The following is a 19,090-nucleotide window of genomic DNA, read 5'->3' as shown; positions in this document are numbered from 1 at the left end:
GCAGCCATGCAGAGCCACATCACCACTGAAGCTGCAAAATAAATTCTGGACAGCCTGAACACTTGAAGAGCATTGTGAAGAAAATTTATAGGATTTGATAATATTTCATTTATGTTGCCAACTGCCATAATATTTACAGCCTTTAAATGAAGAAACAAGGGCCAAAAAAGATGCAAATCTTACTTAGCTTGCCATCTGAAACAGGCAGGCATGTAAATAAAAGTCAACAAAAAAAACCCCAGCTATAGCCTAGAGGTAAGGGTAGAAAACTTAGCAGATCTTAAAGGCAGGCTGCATTGGCCTGGGTACTTGTTTTGAAGTTAAGGCAAGAATTTACATACTCAGTCTTCAACACTAGAAAACCAAAGCTTGAACATTACAGGTGGGCTGAAGGAAAAGGCAATAACAAACCAATTCTTCATGCAAATCTTGTTGAGTTACTTGGCAAAGAAAGTTTTCAAATTCTTGAGCAAAATCACCCCTTGGCCAAAAATATATGAGACAATCATAAATCTGATTAAGAGACTGACTACAGCTGTACTTTATATAGGGAAGTACTGACCAGGATCCACTTTTGTGACTGCTGTCCCTCTTACAACTTCAAGGATTTTTTTTTTTTATTTTTTAGAACTAACATATTTCCACTTTACCCCAAAATGTAGCAAAATTCACAGTTAAGCATTCAGTTCCTTTAGTTTGGTCTTCTGCACAAAGGCACCATCAATCATAACATTCAGGGTTCTAGGCTGTCTAAAATCAGTTTTCTTCAGCAACAGGCAAGATCACGAGTTACAGCTCCGTTTTTCCAAGAAAGTCAAGCAAGCTCAGGTACAGGAAGCAAATTTTATTTAAACTGTACTTTTTAGGGTTTTTTAACTAACAAAACAGAAGCACAGAAATTGAATTGTATCAAATTTCAAGAGCAAAATTAAAGCTCCATAAAAGCTTAACACCAACATTAAACTGTCATTGTAAGATACTGTTTCATTATTTTGTGGGGGGCAAGAGGCAGATAATAGACATTAGTAACCAAAGTTCAACATTCTATTAAAGGCAGCTGAGACTACAATGGCCTCTTAAAACAGTACATTGCTAAGAAATCATCATCTTTACTTGTAATGTAATTGTTATAAACTGAAAAAGTATTCAGAACATATTTTCTCATATGGAGTAAAATCAGCGCTTGTTAAAAGAAGCCAAACCAAAGCTCAACAAAATTTAAACAGACCTTGCTTAAGTGAGGGAGGAGAAAGCCCTCAAAAGCAATAAAGAGAAAGAGCAGAACATGAAAAATTCAAAAGTAGGAAAAATGCACTTGATGCCCTACTCTGCTCATGGTTGCTTGCTTTATGGCATTAACTACCAGTATATGTTTATCTTCCACTGCCACACACCCAATAGAAACCAGAGAGAGAACACTCCACCTTCTGTACCCAAGCAGTAGTTAATGTTTAACATGTGTTACATGCAGAATAGCTCTGCACTGCACAGCTAGACCATAAAATGCAGTATTACATACACAGTTTACAGGAGATTGTAACATTTAACTTGCCACTAAATGAGCCTTCCCAGCAACTTGTGCCTCTTAAATGATAAAGCTGCTGCAGCCAGCAAATTGCTGACCCAAAACTTCCTTTGAGATGTTGGACTACAGGGGGAGATAAAAGCGACTGACTCCTTTCCTCTACTAACAGGAAAGGATTACCTGTTCTTTATTCTGCCTCATCACTGACTGACAATCCTGCAGGTCAGATTGTGGACTGATAAATGAATGTGCACTGAATGAAATGGGTGGAATAGTCAAAATGGAAGGCTTTTTCCTCAGGCATTACATATGCATGGTCTCAAAAGCAAAAAAATTTTTATTTTCATCTTTTTCTTCTCCCTTCTTCTAGACAAAGCAGTAGCTAAAAGACATGTTTCCCTTTTCAAAATTGGGTACCACATAAAGACAAGATAATGCTTTTGTACAGTAAAATTTTTACAGTAGATCTAACCATCTGGAATTTAATAAATCATACTTTCTCTACAGACCTTTGACTTGTGCTTATTTTCTGAAGATACAGCTAAAAACCCTCAACCATAAACTAAAAATATTTTGCAGTCATACCTTGCTAGACAGATGGTTCAGAAATATCAGATGTAAATGGCCTGCATAACTTATATCTCACAAAATGAAGTACATGGCAACAAACAGTATGTATATACTACTATATAGAGTTGCTATTTTGTTAGTATGAAGTTACTAAAATTGGGAACAGTGATGTAAGAAAAGTTGGAAAATCTAAGTTGACTTGGTTGGTTTTGTGTCTGTTGGGGTTTTGGTTTTGTTGGGTTTTTTTTGTCTTTGCTTTCTATTTTGGTAGGGTTTTCTTCTTGGATTGGGAGTTTTTGTTTGGTTTTTTTTTTTTGTTTTGTTTTGAAACATCAATTAAAGCACTGCCAGTTTCTGGTGGAGTTTTCCTTGGAACTCAGGAGAACTTGTGTGAGCACCAGGAAACCTCACAGGGAGGGCGGGCATGAAATGTTCAGCTTACAAACAAAACTACAGCTGCAGCCTAAGGCATAACTGAATTAGCATGAGGCAGGCACTTGATGAAACACAAAGACTCAATTACACTTGCAGACTGGGAACCTCCCTGATAATGAGCAATCACTGAGAGAAAGGAAAAAAAAAAGTTTCTCATGTCAGCCACCCCTGTTCCACCTAAGTTATGAGAGTTTTGTCCACTGTTTCATTGAAGCCATTCTCAAATAAACCCCCATATCATCTTCCCTGGGATCATGAATCACATTCAGAGAGAATTCTTATGTTAAATGAGGACTCACTGCACATCCTACAAGGACTCCAATTGGGATGGGTGTAAAGCACCTTGCACAACAACAGTGACAGCTGCATGGCCCACATTTCAAGTAGGCTACATCTTCTGTTGCCAAAGAGTTCCCAGTCTCAGGGAATCTAAGGAAATTCTTGTCAGCTAAAACATGACAAAACAAAGATTAACTTCTCTAATTAGAAACTCTTCCAGACTTGACATGGAAATAGGCAAGAGATTTTAATGTTCTTCTGGTAGACATAAAGGAAAGAGAACATTGATCAGCCAGGGACATTTTACACCACCTGGCCCTGTCTAAACAAGCTGATTAGTGTTGATCTTAGCTATTCCACAGCTCTTTGAAAGGTTTTTGCCAAAGGGCATGGAAAGTGGACATACATGCCAGAAAAAATTCCCATTTTAAAGCAGATACAGTGCAAGGATGCCATTGATCACTCTCAGAGCACATACAAGCAGAGCTGGAGAAGCTTTCCCCAAACCCAAGTGCAGTTACTTGAACCCAAGTGGAGAGGCTGAAATTCTTGAGTCATATTAGAGAGCTCAGACTTCAGGGCTACAAACAAACTATTAACAGATTTCAGAAACAGTTGAAGCACTACTTGGGAAAACAACCTGTCAAATAGGCCAAGAGTACATGAAATAGTCTGCCAGCTGACAAAATGACAACCAAAATTAAGGAAAATAAGCTATCACCAAGAGAAAAGTCAAAGCCAATTAGCTTTCCAACCAAAGCCAATGCATCTCAAACTGAATAGTGAGTAGGAACATCAATGGGTAGGTAGGGCAGGCTTAGTTTCTGTTTTGAAAGAAAGCACAAGATTATGTATTCTGCAATATGTTAAATATTTTTTCAGAGTGGGCTGCTATGGTCTGATGGTCGGTCACTCCAGGTCTGAGTTTCTAGTAAATTCTAAAAGGCACCTTTGTAGCTAGCAAGTCTCACCTCCACGGGCCTGATACTGCCCTGCTCTGATGGCACCAGCATTTCCTCTCCTTAACACCTCCTGAAACACAACAGTAGCTCAATATGTTCTGCTCTGCCCTCTCACACCTGTTAGTGTTAACCTGAACTGTTATTAACTCAATTTTCAAACCTAAAGCTCATTTTCAAACTCAAGGCTTTAGCTGTTGGCCATAATGCTTAGCAGTGAGAATTCGCTCTGCCTTTTAGCAGTCACTGGCAGTGCTGTCTCCAAGTGTCTCAGACAGGCTAAACATGCATAAAAGCCATCTGTGCTCCTAATTAGCCTTGACTCCTGGTGCTCAGTTATCATCTGTCCTTTAACTTGCTTTCTTCTGGATACTCAAGCCCTCAGTTGCTTCAAACACAATCAGCTGTACTGAAAGCCAGCAGTAGTTCCATAATTTTAAGCACAAAAATGCAACTGTTCTACATTCTTATAAATCCAGGGTATCCAACAGCTTCAGCCAGGTACATGTTGGAGGCCATGGCTGAGCTTGCAAAAGCTGCACTGAAAACCACGTTACCCATTCCAGCACTGCTGCTGCAGGCAGTGCTGTCAGTCAGACACTTGTGTACAAATTCCAGTGTGCAAGCTGCCATCCAGAGAGGTCACACTGCAAACCAGCCATGACCTGGGTGCCTGTCCCACCCTCCTCGGGTGGCCTAATGAGCACATTCAGAAAAGTGGGGAAAGAGTTGCATTTTTTGTGCTTGAAATCATGCAAATACTACTTTATGTTCATAAAATCAGTGCTAACTGAAGAAAAGAAAGTTATTTACTAGCACATCATACTTCCATGAGGCTGGCTAACTTGCTCAAGCTGCAATGAAGATGTCAGGTTATTTTCTTACCAGCCAACCATTGACTTAAATTTTCAGTTCTGGCTACAAGCTCACTTGAAAGTGTGACACTGTTCAAATAACCATTAAGCCTCTCACCCTGTCATGGCAATAACACCAGCACTGCTTCAGAGCCTGCTACTGCATGCAAATGATGTTTAAATGTAGTACAGACCACAGAAACAAGCAGCTTTGCTGAACGTGCCCAGAAGAAAATGCAAGTGATAACGCATGTGAACTTTTATCTGAAGGAGAACAAAATTCATTTTAGTTCTTTTGAGAAATTAGCTGAAAACAAGAGTCAAAATCCCCTTAACTTCCCCCCTGAATAAAACCTCAAACCAGCAAAAAATGCCAAATGCATACACACACCACCAAGCTCTCAGCCCTTCATCAGCAGACAAAAACATCCCTTTAATGGTATTTACTTATTATAACCTTGAAAGAACAAACATTTTGCTCCCAGTCATTTCTGTCAAAGCCCCAAACTAAAATATTGCTATTTCCTAAGCATAAGCATAAGCAGCTTAGAAGCAAAGTTAAAGAACCCCTTGAAAAATGAGAAAACACCAAAGCAAGAAGAACCCCAAATTCCCAGAAATAATAAACCAAACCAACAAACCAAGCTGCTTCCTTCAAATTACTCTCAAAGCCTACAATAAAAGTCTGAAAAGCTAGGACTGTCACAAGTCACATCCCATCAAGGGGATGGAGAGAACCTCAGATAAGCACACAACCACTTCAGAATGCTCTCTCTGTGGGAAGATTGGCCAACAGTGCAAGGCAGCTGGGTTCCTGCAACCAAGATGCCAATGGGAATTTGCAGATAGTCCTTAAGAAAAAAGTCCCCTAACAGTGGGTATAGTAAATCCCACTATTGCTGCACAGCAGCATTTCCTAACAGCAGCCAGACTTTTATCTATCCACCAGCTACTGACAAGAAGAATCAGCACTCACTGGAGGAGAAGCCTGAACAAGGACAAATAAATAGATCACTGTATTTTATATGTACCAAGTCTCTACATAAACCCAAATGGCACTGGGCTTCTAGTCAGATCACAACACATGTACCATGCTAGTGTTACATTGGAAAAGTCTCTTGCACTGGCTTATGCTTTCTTCCTGTTATGTAAGGGCAGACACTTGTCAATAAAAAATAAAACAAAATAAAAAATGGCCCAAGAACAAAAAAGTAACAATAAAAACAAATAAAGAAAGCAAACAAAACCAAGAAACCCAAACTACTAAGAACTGAGGGTGGGGAAGGATAATATGCTATTTTCAAGCTTTGCAACAGGAGGAAAGAGAAGATTTTTCATTATTCATAAAGTACAAACTCATTAGGATGAATCAAAGATTGAATTGGCAGCACAGCATTACAGAGAATACGCAGACAAGAGAGCAGAGAGGGAATTACCTCAGATGCAAACAATCTCCAAAGAGTCCAAAGCCATGCCAGGAATCGCTCACTGGAGAGATTCCTACATACACTAACCCAAACATAAAGCAGATCCAGGAAAGTCAGGCGAGATTTGAAGGGAAGTATAGGGTTTCCTTTGCCACTTCACGCATCCCTGCTTCCAGTCACTTCCTTCCCCACCTCTCAAACACATTCTGTCTCTTCCTCCACTGGACAAGTGAACCAAACTTATAAAGTGATCTGAACAACGCCAACTTTTTCTGAAAGCTGGTTTTGCACAGTTTTTGAAACAGGCACTTTCACTAGCTGAATTTTACAGTACAGCTGTGCAAAAACTGATTAAAGTAGCATATCCAGAGGCTCAAAGCCTGTTTTGCTGCTGAAAAAAGGAGCAAGAAACTATCATGTCTCAAGACCTACATTATCTGGAAGGGATAATTTCACCACTTGCTTAGTTTTCTGCAGAGAAGATGAGCTGTCCCACGCTGGACACAGCTGGTTTCAGTCATCTCCATAGCAGACCCACTGACCACTGGTGGTGGGGGGTACAGAAGTCAGGAGTGAAGGAGTGGATTTGAGTTAGGGAACGAGTCAGCTTTATCTTGACCCACAAGTCTTTTAATTCCAATTTTTCCCCCCTATTTCCTACCCCCATCCTGCAGCCTGAATGAGGGGCTGGGGAGGAGCCTGGCTGATGGCTAAGGCTAGCCCACTGCATGGGGAAACCCTTATGCAGGGCAATTTCACATTTCCATCACTCATCTAAAGGGCATGCTGCCTTTGCAAAGCCTTTAATCTCTCCAAAAGTCACATGAAGGGCAGGCAGGTACTGCCATGGTAGGTGCCCTATACCTGCAATTACTACTGTCAACATTATTACCAGCAGTGACATTTTTATTTTATTAGACTCAGAGGAGGGTGAGGTTCTGCTCATTGTCCCTATCACCTGCATGTACTACTGGCAACGCAGACCTCTTCCCAAGAGAAAAGCACTGTCAGCACTTCTAAATGGGATCCTCAGGCAACAGATAAAAGCAACCATCAGCCACAGAACAAAGCAGTAAAAAAAAAAAATAATCCTTATTTGCAACTTTATGTTCTGGAAGTCAGTCTGGACTCCTGTTATTTCAGGAACAGACAGGTTACCCCATCACAATTTAAAAAAAAAGGGCTACTTGTACCTAAAGAAGATTCTTTTTCACCCCTAGAATGCCAGCTCCCCCTCCTGACCCACTTGAAATATTACATGCCCCTCAAATAAAGTGGTGGAAACATGAGGTAGCTAGGATAAAGAGAACAAAAACCTATGCTGAGACTCCTTAACCTACATGATTTCGCTCTAAAATCAAATTTACAGTTCTGCATTCCCAGAGGAAGAGGTTTTATTTGATAAACCTAAGCTATAGGCATTGAAGTGGGAGCCACCTCTTTGAGGTGATACCATCAAACACAACTCAATGTTATGCTTTAGGCTGCCCTTGCCCATTGCCCTCCTGCACAAATTACAGTGGGATAGAGGTGCCATTTTTCTGGAGAGCTGGAGAAAATTCTAGGTCATGAATTTAAACTGTATCTGAGAAATAACATGGAACATTGGCATAAGATGACATTAAAAAGAACAAGGAGAAATAGGCAAGTGCTATCAGGAGATCCCGAGAGAGTTTAGCAAAGACTCTGAACTTTCTTATGCTAATGCAGTACCAAAGTTTCAAATGACATCTTTGCTTTCTTATACACCTGCACCTGAATTCTCCAGGAGTAGAAAGAGTTTTAAACAGATGCAACTGTACAAACAAAATTTTCCATACAGACACATCCTTCATATACAATTCACATGCATGGGTGCATGTCTCAACTATTTCCAATTTTTTAAACCTGTTTTAAATAGGATACTTTTATGACTGTCTACAATAAAGCAGTTTACCTATAAGGCTCTACTCCCAACCTGGCTTCAGCATCAATGTGGCTCAGACCAGCAGTAATGGCCAGTCAGACACACAAGCAACACAAGTAGCTGTACTTGACACAAATTAAGGCTGCAGGGCTCCCACTCTCCCAGGCACAGAAGTCACAGGTTCTGTTCCTGACTCCCACCCAAGAGGTTTTTCAGGGCAGCTGAATGCCTTGTAAAGAACTGGCTACAGGGGGAAGTTACATCAGTTAAACATCACTCCTAATTCAAGCTAGCAGTGCTTTCAAGCCCACTTCCCACACAAACAACCACACAGCAGAGCCTGGTGTGGGCCTGGTAGCCAAAAGCTCCTTCCTGACACTGGTATCCAGGCAAGGAGGAGGCCACAAAGCTGTGCTGAGGCTGGAAGGCAAAACCTAGGCCAGCTGCTCTAGGAACTGGTATCTTACATAATGCCTTAAAGATTGTCACTTCTGGGTGCACAGAACAGAATCCTCACCACCAAGTGCTGACCTGTAAAAGCAAAAAGGTGCCGATTCCTTTAGTACTATCACATCATGTATGCTGCATGAATTTACTTTTACATCTGTATAGAAGAAAAAGTTCCTTAAAACCACCCCTCTCCTCCAGCATAAACTTGCACACTGTTAATGCTCATGTAATTCACAGTCAATTATTTGTGTCTTTTTAAAAACTTAAATAACATCTACTATTTGTGGCACTTTTCATAGCACAAAATTAATTCCACATGCATGCTAGCATTAGAATTAATTACCTATATTAATTACCCTATAATGTGCTAAACCTTCCATATAAATCATATTTATTATTAATCACCCTGACAGTTACAGCCAGTAAAAGAAGTTCAAAGATGTGAAAGAGAACCAGTGACCAAAAAGGGAGTTTGGAACCTGAGGACAAAGCTCTAATGTGGTCTTTTCTTCAGAAGCTCTATGGATTTAAAAAAGCAAAGAAACTCTTTTTGAAGTTGTTTATTCAGACAGCCAACTGACTTCAGCACTCTTCACTCTTTGTTCTTCCATACACTAAGTCATAGTCTTCTCCAAAGAATCAACCCCAATTATTTGCTTCTCTCTGAAAAGACCCAAAAATCCAGAGATTCAGAAAAATCAGTAAACTCTCTTAAACTGCAGGTTTATAATCAGCAGATTTAAAAACAGAGAAAGACCAGGGAAGTTTGCCAGTGAAAGTATTTCATTTAGTGGACAGCCAAGAAGACAATTATTTTTAAACACAAGCATAATTAGACAAGTACATGCAATTAAAGACAATCACTACAAATTACATTTACTTTCAAGAAAGACAATATACAAGATGAAAAGCCAAGTGGTTCTTATTAAAAAAACTTCATTAGAACCACTATAAAAAAGAATAAACAGCAGTTCAAGTTAATAGAAAACACCTTTCTCAGACCATGCTCCTGCTCAGTTAAAACCAATGGCAGAGCTAGGTTTATTATAAAAAAACTTTAGCACTCTAATCTTCTCACTGCTGCCAAAGAATTACATGACAAGATAAATTCTCATCATACTGTAGTATTTAAGTTCTTGCTCTCTTACAAATATTCAGATCTGAAGGACAAGTGAATACCTTACTGTACTGAAATAGGCATGGCAGCACAATGTTCTGTTTATCCTCATTCTAAAAAATGAGCAAGGACTCATGTCTGGGGGTTTTTACTGAATAAACTTAGAAGTTCTGAGTGTCAATATGAGGAGCAGGAGCACTGGGTTTAAGCCAAAAAAGATTTGATAATTCATGCCAACCAACAGATCATCCAATCGAGTTAGGTAAGAGGCTGAGAAGATAAAAGCTCTCATTATAAACAGAACCTCTGAGCCCACAGTCGGTATGCAGAAAAGCACAATATTCATCAGAATCTGGAAAAGCGATGTTTTTGAAGAAGTGAGAAAAGAAGAACCACTAATCTGCACAAGTGTCTGGCTTCTTTCCTGTCAGGCTCCCTGCATGCTGCAGTTTTTGCTGCCTACTTGGAGGGAGTGTTGTGTGCCAGCATTTCCTCTGGATGTAGTTTAAAAGACAGCCTTTGGAAATTTTAAGGCAAAAATACAGATGAAAACACATGATCAAAGGTCCATGTATATACATTCCAAAGAGTATAGACAGACTTGCAATAGCCAGAATGCTGCCCCACATATGGTTTGATTTGAAAATCCATCTGGAGCAGGCTGCAGCTTTTAGTGGTTTGCATGAAGGTTTGAGTTTTGTCCTTTGTTTTCAGGGTCCGCTACCCTGCCTGCTCCATGCCATGAAATGAATTCTGGACACTCGCACAGAAAGGGGAAATAAAACGGAATCAAAAAACTCTGGTGGAAATTAAACCCCAGCAGCATAAAGGAGTAAAAAAATATAGTACTAGCTGGCTTATTATACATGTGTATTAACAACATCTCAATAAGAGCTTGCATGTTTAATTCAGACCACCAGAAAAACATAGGGTAACTTTGCTATTTGCTGTAGTGTCTGCCAGAGATTCAGCAGAACTCATTAAACTGGTGACACTCCAGTGCACTGTGACAGGCTAATGGGGCATTCCTTGTGGCTGATTCTTTTCACCTGAGCATTTTACCTCAACACAAGTTTTGCTCCGCTTGACAACTTTTGCAAATTTTTTTCTCTTAGAGTCTGACTCTCAAGATAGATCAGACCTGACACTCCAAATTGGCCAGTCACAAAAGGCTAAACTACTACCACCTCAGTTCTTTAAAATAACTTAATTTTCAAGTGAAACTTCTTAATTTTTTTATTTCAGGGAAAAAAATGTCACCAAAGCCTTATAGTTTGAATACATCAAAGTCCATATCCAAAAGTCACTGCAACACAAAGCCACTTCACAGAATAGGTTTTAGTTGAAGGGATAATGAACTACTTAAAAATGAAGCCCCTCTTTGATGGCTCCAGCAAAGACTGTACCACCAGTTCTTTGCAGACAGTAACAAAACCTTTCATTTATAAAGCCAACAAAATTGGTAGCAGTCCCTTTGTCTCAGAAGAATTTTATTTCACAATGAAAGTGACCTCAAGAGCAGAGAACTCCCACAAACTTGCAATACTTCAATTAAATATTCAATAGAACTTAAACCATCAGCATTAATACCAAACATTCTGATGGTCTAAAAAGTCAAAAAGTCACTGGAGGATCATATTTTGCTGCCCTAATTCTGTTTTCTACCAGCAATCACAGAATCATGGCATACCAGGTTGGAAGGGACCTCAAGAGTCATCTGGTCCAACCTTCCTTAGCAAAAGCACATTCTAGCCAAGATGGCCCAGCACCCTGTTCGGGTCAATCTTAAAAGTGTCCAGTGTTGGGGAATCCATCACTGTCCTGGAGACATTATTAATATGAACAATGTTTCTCATTACCAGACTTACAGACTTGGACAGAGCCAAGAGCAAACTCAAGTTCTTCTGTTGGAGCAAAGTTCTGCAAGCCAAACTCTGGCTGTAGGGACAACTTCACTGCCTGACAGCTTTTAGATGACACCAGCAACTCAGATGACTTCAAAGTCATATATATGTAACCAGCAGAGCCTATAACTGCAACCAAATACAACACCACACTGCTGATGCAGGAAGAACAAGTGTCAACTCACTTGTTCAGCTGTGCTGATTCTGAAAGAGACAGCAAGTCATGAAGTTTATTCAGGCTGAGTAACAAAGCACATATGACTGTTGATACAGCCAGAGAGTCTGTAGACTAAGAGAGACTAGTCTTTCATCTCCCTGTATTGAAAATACCATATGCTGGAGGAAAACAAACAGTTTAGATGAAGAGAGTGATAAGCTGAATGCTCACTCACCCATCACACACACTGAAGATCTTCAATTATGCCTTTTCATCATCTTAGATGAGAGACCAACAAAAGTTGTTTATCTCGATTGTTGTTGGTTTTCAGTATGGTCTCCCACAACATCCCCACATCCACACTGGGGCACTACAGTCTAGATAGGTCGATCATTGATGTCTACATCACTGCTCTCAAAGGGAAGTGGGTAGTGGTTTGAACACTGCCTGGAGACATGCTGTAATGGGAATTCCCTCAGGCATCCATCCTGGAACCTATCCTGTTCAACACCTGCATCTACCATAGGAAGGAAGAGATGGAACACATCACTTTTCAGAGGACACCAAGCTGGGGTGTTCAGGTGACCTGTGTGAAGGCAGTAGCCAGGGACACTGCCAAGATCAGGGAAGAGCTACAACAGTGTTACAAGGCTGGGTCATATATCCTACCAGGTTGACAGAAGTACAGAAAGATCACTACTGTGATGGGCAAAACAAATTCAACTTGAAGAAGATTAACACATCTTATTGCTAATTAATAACAGCAGGATGGTGAGACATAAAATCAGAACTAAACAAACTTTCCCCTCCAGGCTCGACTTCACGCCAGACTCTTCTATCTCCTCCCTTACTGAGTGGGTCTGGGGAAAATGGGTAGTGTCTCTTCACTGCTGCTTCCTCCTCTTCCATTGCTCCTTCCTTCCCCTGTTTCAGGACAGGATCCAACCCCATGGGATAGACTCCTTCACTGAGCAGGAGAGGATCCAACCCCATGGGACACACTTCACTGACTTCTCCAGAGTGCAATCTTCTCATGGTCTACAGCTCTTCAGGACTGGCTCCAGCATGGGGTCATTCCACAGAGCAGAGTCTTTCAGGAACAGACTGCTCCAGCATGTCCCCCAGCCTTCTCCAGCATGGGCTCCTCTCTCCATAGGGGCACAGTCTCCTTTGGACATCCATCTGCTCCTGCTTTGGGACATCGATGGGCTGAGGGTGGATCTCTGCTCCCCTGTGGGCCTCCATGGGCTGCAAGAAGGCCATGGGGCTGCCTCAACCTGCTCTTCACCACACGCTGCAGGGAATTTGTGCTCCAATGCCTGAAGCAACTCCTGTCCCCCTCCTCCAGTGACCTTGGTGTCTGCAGGGCTGTTTCTTTCACAGTTTTCTTGCTCCTCTCACAGCTGCTGCGCAGGGCTTTTTTCCCCTTCTTAAGTATGTTATCACAGAGGTGCTCCAACATTGCTGATGGATGCAGATTTAGCCATGGCAGCTCCATCTTGAAACTTGCTGGAACTAGCTCCATCTGACAAGGCCAGCTTCTGAATCTTCTCACAGAAACCATCCCTGCAGCCTCCCTGCCACCAAACCCTGCCACACAAATCCACACATGTATGTAAACATGCATATGTTTATGCCCTTTTGCAGACTCGACTGTCTTTACCTTGGTATGCATGCTTCTCATACATCACATACAGATTACTGGGCCATCAGTAGGAAATTCAAAATAGCCAGGGCTCCAGGGGGAGGGTAGAGAGCCTTGCTGTACTAGCTCAAGGCAAGGTTATCTTAGATCTGCCATACTCATGGTTACTGAAAGGCAATACTCTCTCTACTGACAATATCACTGAACTCACGTCCTCAACAAGGCATAAAAACACTTTCAGTCTCTGAGAACTAGGCTGTCTCCTTTGTTTGTCTCTCTCATCTTCCCTCCCCGCTCCGAACTTTCAGAGGAGGAAATGATTCCACACTTGTTATTCAATAACTCTGGGCATTGAATTAGAAGTCAACCTTTTAACAAATGTGATATATTTACTGATACAAACACAGTCGACCAACAAAATACAGCTTATTTTGATGTGAGAGCACTCTCTCCTTTCTGCTCAGACATTCCACACAAAGGGAAGTGCTAAGGCTCCATGGGCCACAGGGAGTCAGTGGGGAGAGCACACCTGCCTGCAAGCAACGCCAAACGCTTTCCAGCTTCATTTTCACAACATCCAGGGGCTGTGAAATCTCATGTGTTGGAAACCGTCCTTCTTTAGCCTGAGCTACTCTCTCACTCCCAGTGAATTCATTTTCCCCAGTGAATCATGAAGACACAAAATTTACAAACTACAATATGACAAATATTTAACAGCTTGAAACATTTTTAAAACCTTATGTTATTTTAAATGTAAACATAGGTTTAGATTTATTATCTCCCAATCCATGTGAGTCATAAATGTTCCCATTTCCCCCCTCCCCAATTTAAGCTTCCTGCAAATGAAGAGACATAAGATTGACAGTTTGTTGGTAACAAGCCTTTTCTGACGTTGTGTGTAACTCGTACTGAATTAATGCCATTTTGTTTACATGCAGCATTTAGAAGCAAAGCATTTTCTCAAGTTATGTTCCAGTTGTCTTCTAGTTTTCATCACTGTTAAATCTGCTGGTTGTTTTGAATTTTCAGGATAAACCATGATCTAGGGTGAGTATTAAATGGTAAGATTTGTTTGAAGCACAAGGGTAAGGAAGGGCAGACATCAAACTCAAACAATTGTCTTTCGTATTCTCCTCTGAAGCACCCACTTAGTTAAGTATAACTGCATGAAAAATGGAAGCCTAACTATTCAAAACAAGCATTAAAAAAAATCCATTGGCACAATACATCTGGTTCCCAGGACACAAGATCAAACAACAATTTTCAGAAATATACAGGTCTAATCAATTTGCTTTAAACCAACAAAAGAAATGCTTAAAACATCATCTTCCAGAGAGTCACCAGTTGTCTTCAAGACCCCAGGGTCTTGAAGGAATACGGTACAGCTTGTTTACCATCTGGATATAGGCAGATGCTTTCCTGGTCAGTAAGGTAACTTGAAACTCCACTTCCCTCATGAAGAGGTTGTGCCACAAGCAATTTGTTCTGGAGTAACTTCTGCACTTCAGTAAACTCAGCACTCCTTTCAGAATAGGAAGTCTGCAAGGTAATCACAGCAGAACAACTCTGCTAGAGCTGCTATGGCTAAGTTTCCTCTGGAGTTACATCTTAATACTAAAAACTAGGTTAAACACATATTTTCGACTGCAGAGTTAGACTGACTCTGCAAAGACTAAAAAGGGCTTAAAAGGCAAACCAAAGACATTGCTCGAAATAAAAAAAAAACCCCAAACAACTACAAGTAGTTCTGAACATATCCCATCAAGATGAATAAGAAGTCAATGCAATATGTACTCAGCAGTGTTTTTCACTCATATTATTTGCATCATCCTTAGATATAAGGATTCATAAAAATTGCAAACATCTTTCTCCCTTTAGAAGATATCAGCAGGTATGCTGCACTATTTATAAAGCTTCACAAGGAAACCAGAACTGCCTTGTTTACATGTCAGAACAAGCTGGTGCACATGTAACACTACATAATGGAACAGACATCACATACCATACTTTTATCATGCACTAAAATCACATCTTAATTTTTCTCAACAGCTTTAGATGGCATCTGTATTTTTGTACTTCATAGCAGCCCAGCTATTGATCCTGTATTCTTTTTGCAGCATCTCTATAAACAGATGAAATATTATTTTGATGTTTTCAGACAGAGCAGGGGTTAGAGGAGTCACGTAATATTTTGTTCATATAATATCACAATATTAATACAAAAGGAGTGTTTTTTTCTGTGTTGAACATGGTAGGCAGATCAGTTAACTGACAGAGAAAGCAAGCAATACCAGGAATGCACATCTAATATCTCGTATGCCACTGATCCAGAAACCAAAGGATGAAAGTCATTGTAGTGGAGCAGAGGAGAAAGACCTGGACTGAAAAAAGTGAAGGTCGCAACTATGTGTAGCATGGAAGAGTCAAGAGAAGAGAGCAATAAAATGAAAAAGAAGGTAACAAGAGTCATGGAAGCAGATGTAAATTTTGAAATGTATGAAGTACAATTGAAAAATTCAACCTCAAGAAGAGACAATGTGGAAAAAGACAGGAGACCAGCCAGTATTCATCTACTAACCTGGAACCCATCGAGATTACCAGCATTAATACCACAACAAACACCTTTCTCTTCTAGGTGGTACACATACTGAGCCTTACAAGACTAGTTTAAGGTCATAAAATTCTCTTGCTGCATGATCCTGCAATGTCCAGCAGAACTCTGCCTTAATTATGCCTGGCTGGGCACAATTTACAAGATCTAGATGCTCATCTTTAGGACTTGCACAGCTACAAGACTTGTAAGGAGACATTCTGTTTACTTTTTGCCCAACACAGCTATTTTAATTTCAATCTACTTAAGAACTTCTTCAATCACAGAAACAAATGCAAATATTGAAACTGGAGGGCCCACAGGGGGAAGTGGATGGCATTAGAAAACTTAAGCACAAAAGATATTTACAAACAATTTATCCAAAACCAACAAAATTATTGTATGTGTAAATATTGTACTGGAGAACTGACTGCAATGCAAGAATCAAGGTACAGGAGGGAAAAGAGTTGGGCAATTACTTGGCAGAAGGCTCTGCATCAACAGCCTAGGATTGCCCAAGCAACACACTGTCCACACAAACAGCTCCAGAAATTGTGCAACAAACTCCAAAGTGCCACTGCCTCCAATCAGGAGAAAGGAAGCACAGCTCTCACACAGCCCACTTCCATGCTACAGCTTTCAAACACAAACTCATGAGCAACTCACTCAGATATTATGCTTCCAGTTCACCACATCTGCCCCCTACAGAAGAGCTAGACTTAAATATTCTTTAAAATTACTGTCAGTTCCAGACAACAGTATCAAGTATCAAGTGTAGAGGTATGGCATCCTACTTCTGAAAGATAACAATTAAGCAGCAACTGCGATGAAGGTAGGGGGATAATCAGTGCTGTCCTAATGAGAATGGAGGATTATTTCACATTGAACATATTAAGCACAGACTTAGACTGTGTTGCTGCAGCACGTCAATGTTTAGTCTCACAGAGCAAACCCAGCCTTTTGGTGTGAATACACCTAGTCTTTGCTCACTCTTGAAGCCACAGACAGGAATTGCTAAACATATCTAAGAATTCTCAAGCTCTCTGGTGCTTTCCAGTTTTTTGCTTCCCGCTATGCTGAACTTGAATTGCCATCCATCAGTGACAGAGAGAGCCCTTGTGGAAGAGATGTTGATTTAGTGAAGCACAAGGAGCTCAAGAGCAAACTGCTTCCGAGAAAATCCCAGCTCCCCAAAGCAGTCAAATGTGTGCATGGGTGCACATGTGAAGATACCCAGGAACACTTAAGATCCCACTTTCTCAGCCCCATTTCAGGCAAGAAGCTGACTGGAAGCAGCAAATCCTACAAGGATACTAAGGGTTCCCCAAAAGCTCTATTAGAATTTCATTACTAGGAGAGAATGTCTCATCATTATGGCAAAGATAAAAACAAAAACCAACAAAACTTGCTTAGTAGAACTCTGCCTAGACTTCCACTCCCTCAATAGGAAGAAAAGGCAGACTATGATCTTGAAGTCTGAAATATTACTACATTTTCCTAGGACAAAGCCCAAGAGACTACTGCTGCCAATGCTGAACATTGTTTAAAGGGACAACTGTGGTTCTTTCTTTTCCCAGCTCTCTCCCTATACACTGGAGGTACGTTCATTAACTGCAAAACTTGCTGCTTGGGCATGTTAAAGCATCTCCACTGAATTCAGAGAGACTTCACATCTATTTGTACACATCCCCAAGAAAAACAGAAGAAAACCAAAATGAGATAATGTAAAACTATCAAAGGGCAGGAGGCTTCAACATATCCTTTGCCTTGTATATTTAAACACAATAAGGATAGATGGATGGATATCCATCCATCCAGCTCCTGAAAACTTTTATGGGGAGAGATCTCATGGCTACTCTGGATAACCTGTGCTAGTGCTACACTACCTTCCCAGTGGAGTAAGTTTTCATAATGTTCACTGTAAACCTCTCAAGCTGAAAAAAGGTCTTTGGCCTTGTTACATCATTCATCACTACTAACACAGGCTTGGCTCCATCATCTTTGTAACTGCCCTTCAAATAGTTGCAGAGTGTTATTAGCTTACTCTACACCAGACAAGGCTCACTCCCCTCAGCGCCCCCTTGAAGGTCATGCAGACCACGCTGGGAACCATCCACTGAAACATCTGCAGTTTCCTGACATTTACTTTTCTAGTCAGCCCAAAAGGAACGTTCTTAGCAGGGGATCCTCAGTGCCAAGGACTGAGCAACAATAATTTCCCATAATCTGCTGGCTATACTCCCAATGTAGCACAGCACTAGATTTATTGACAATGATGGCACACTACTGGTTAATATTTAACTTGCTTTCAACCATAATCCCAGGTTCCTTTGAGCAGAGCAGCCACTTAGCCCATCAGTTCCCAGCTGCACTGATTCATGATATTGTTAAGCATCAGGTGCACCACTTTGTGCTCCATGTTCTACTTCATGAAGCTTTTGATGGCCCAAGCCTTAAGTCTCTCAGGATCCCTCTGGATTTATGTTTTGCCATATATCAAGTCAGCCACTCCCACTAATTTAGTGTAATTTGCAAATATATGTCATCATCCAAATCACTACATATTGAAAAATATGGATCCCAGGACCAGCCCTTGGCATACTGCACTCCGTCAGCTGCCAGCTGGATGCTGAGCTATTGATAATAGTCCAGCTGATTTTCAACCCATTAGGCAGCTTGTTCATGCAGCCCATTCTTCCTTAGACCTCTAAATGAGAATGCAGTTGGTGGCACTATTCAAACCCTTAGTAACCTCAGAAGGTGACACTTCTGTCATTCATACAGAGAGCCACTTTGCCACAGAAGGCAATGAGATTGAGTAAGCACACTCTCGTTAAATGCACACTATTAAGTAATAAATTCTTGACCAGGCATTTACAAACTTAACCGATGTGGAAACCAGCCATGATCCTTCCAGGGATGGAAATAAGGCTGACTAGCCTATTGCTTTCAGATTTTGCTGCAGGTTTTTTGCAGATGAACATATGATTAGCCTTTTCCTACAATTTTTCCCTTATCTACTAGTAATTATGTAGAAACCCTTCCAGTTAATCTTCATTAGCCCTCTGCTGGGCTTTGGCCTTTCATTTTTCATCCTTAAATACTTGAGTAATGCTTTCATACTCTTATTGCTGGTCCATTTTTCCACTTCTTATATGCTCTTTTTCATAAAGATTTTGGTTTTGTTCATAAAGAAGTCTCTTGTTCTTGTTCAAGTGGGCTTTTCAGTTCAAAGTCCTGACATACCTGGAAAATGAGATGGTGTTTTCTTG

General features: G+C 40.7%; 1 protein-coding gene across 3 annotated transcripts in view; it reads right to left on the bottom strand.

The window, feature by feature from the left end:
* EPB41L4B (erythrocyte membrane protein band 4.1 like 4B) overlaps positions 1 to 19,090 on the bottom strand; it is a 166,690-nt gene that overhangs the window by 116,107 nt on the left and 31,493 nt on the right. The window lies entirely within an intron of this gene.

This window comes from Melozone crissalis, unplaced genomic scaffold (assembly GCF_028551555.1).
Source record: "Melozone crissalis strain CALT ecotype California unplaced genomic scaffold, PUWL_Pcris_2 ptg000042l_1, whole genome shotgun sequence".
Taxonomy (NCBI): Eukaryota; Metazoa; Chordata; class Aves; order Passeriformes; family Passerellidae; genus Melozone; species Melozone crissalis.
This window is presented reverse-complemented; position numbering and strand designations above follow the sequence as displayed.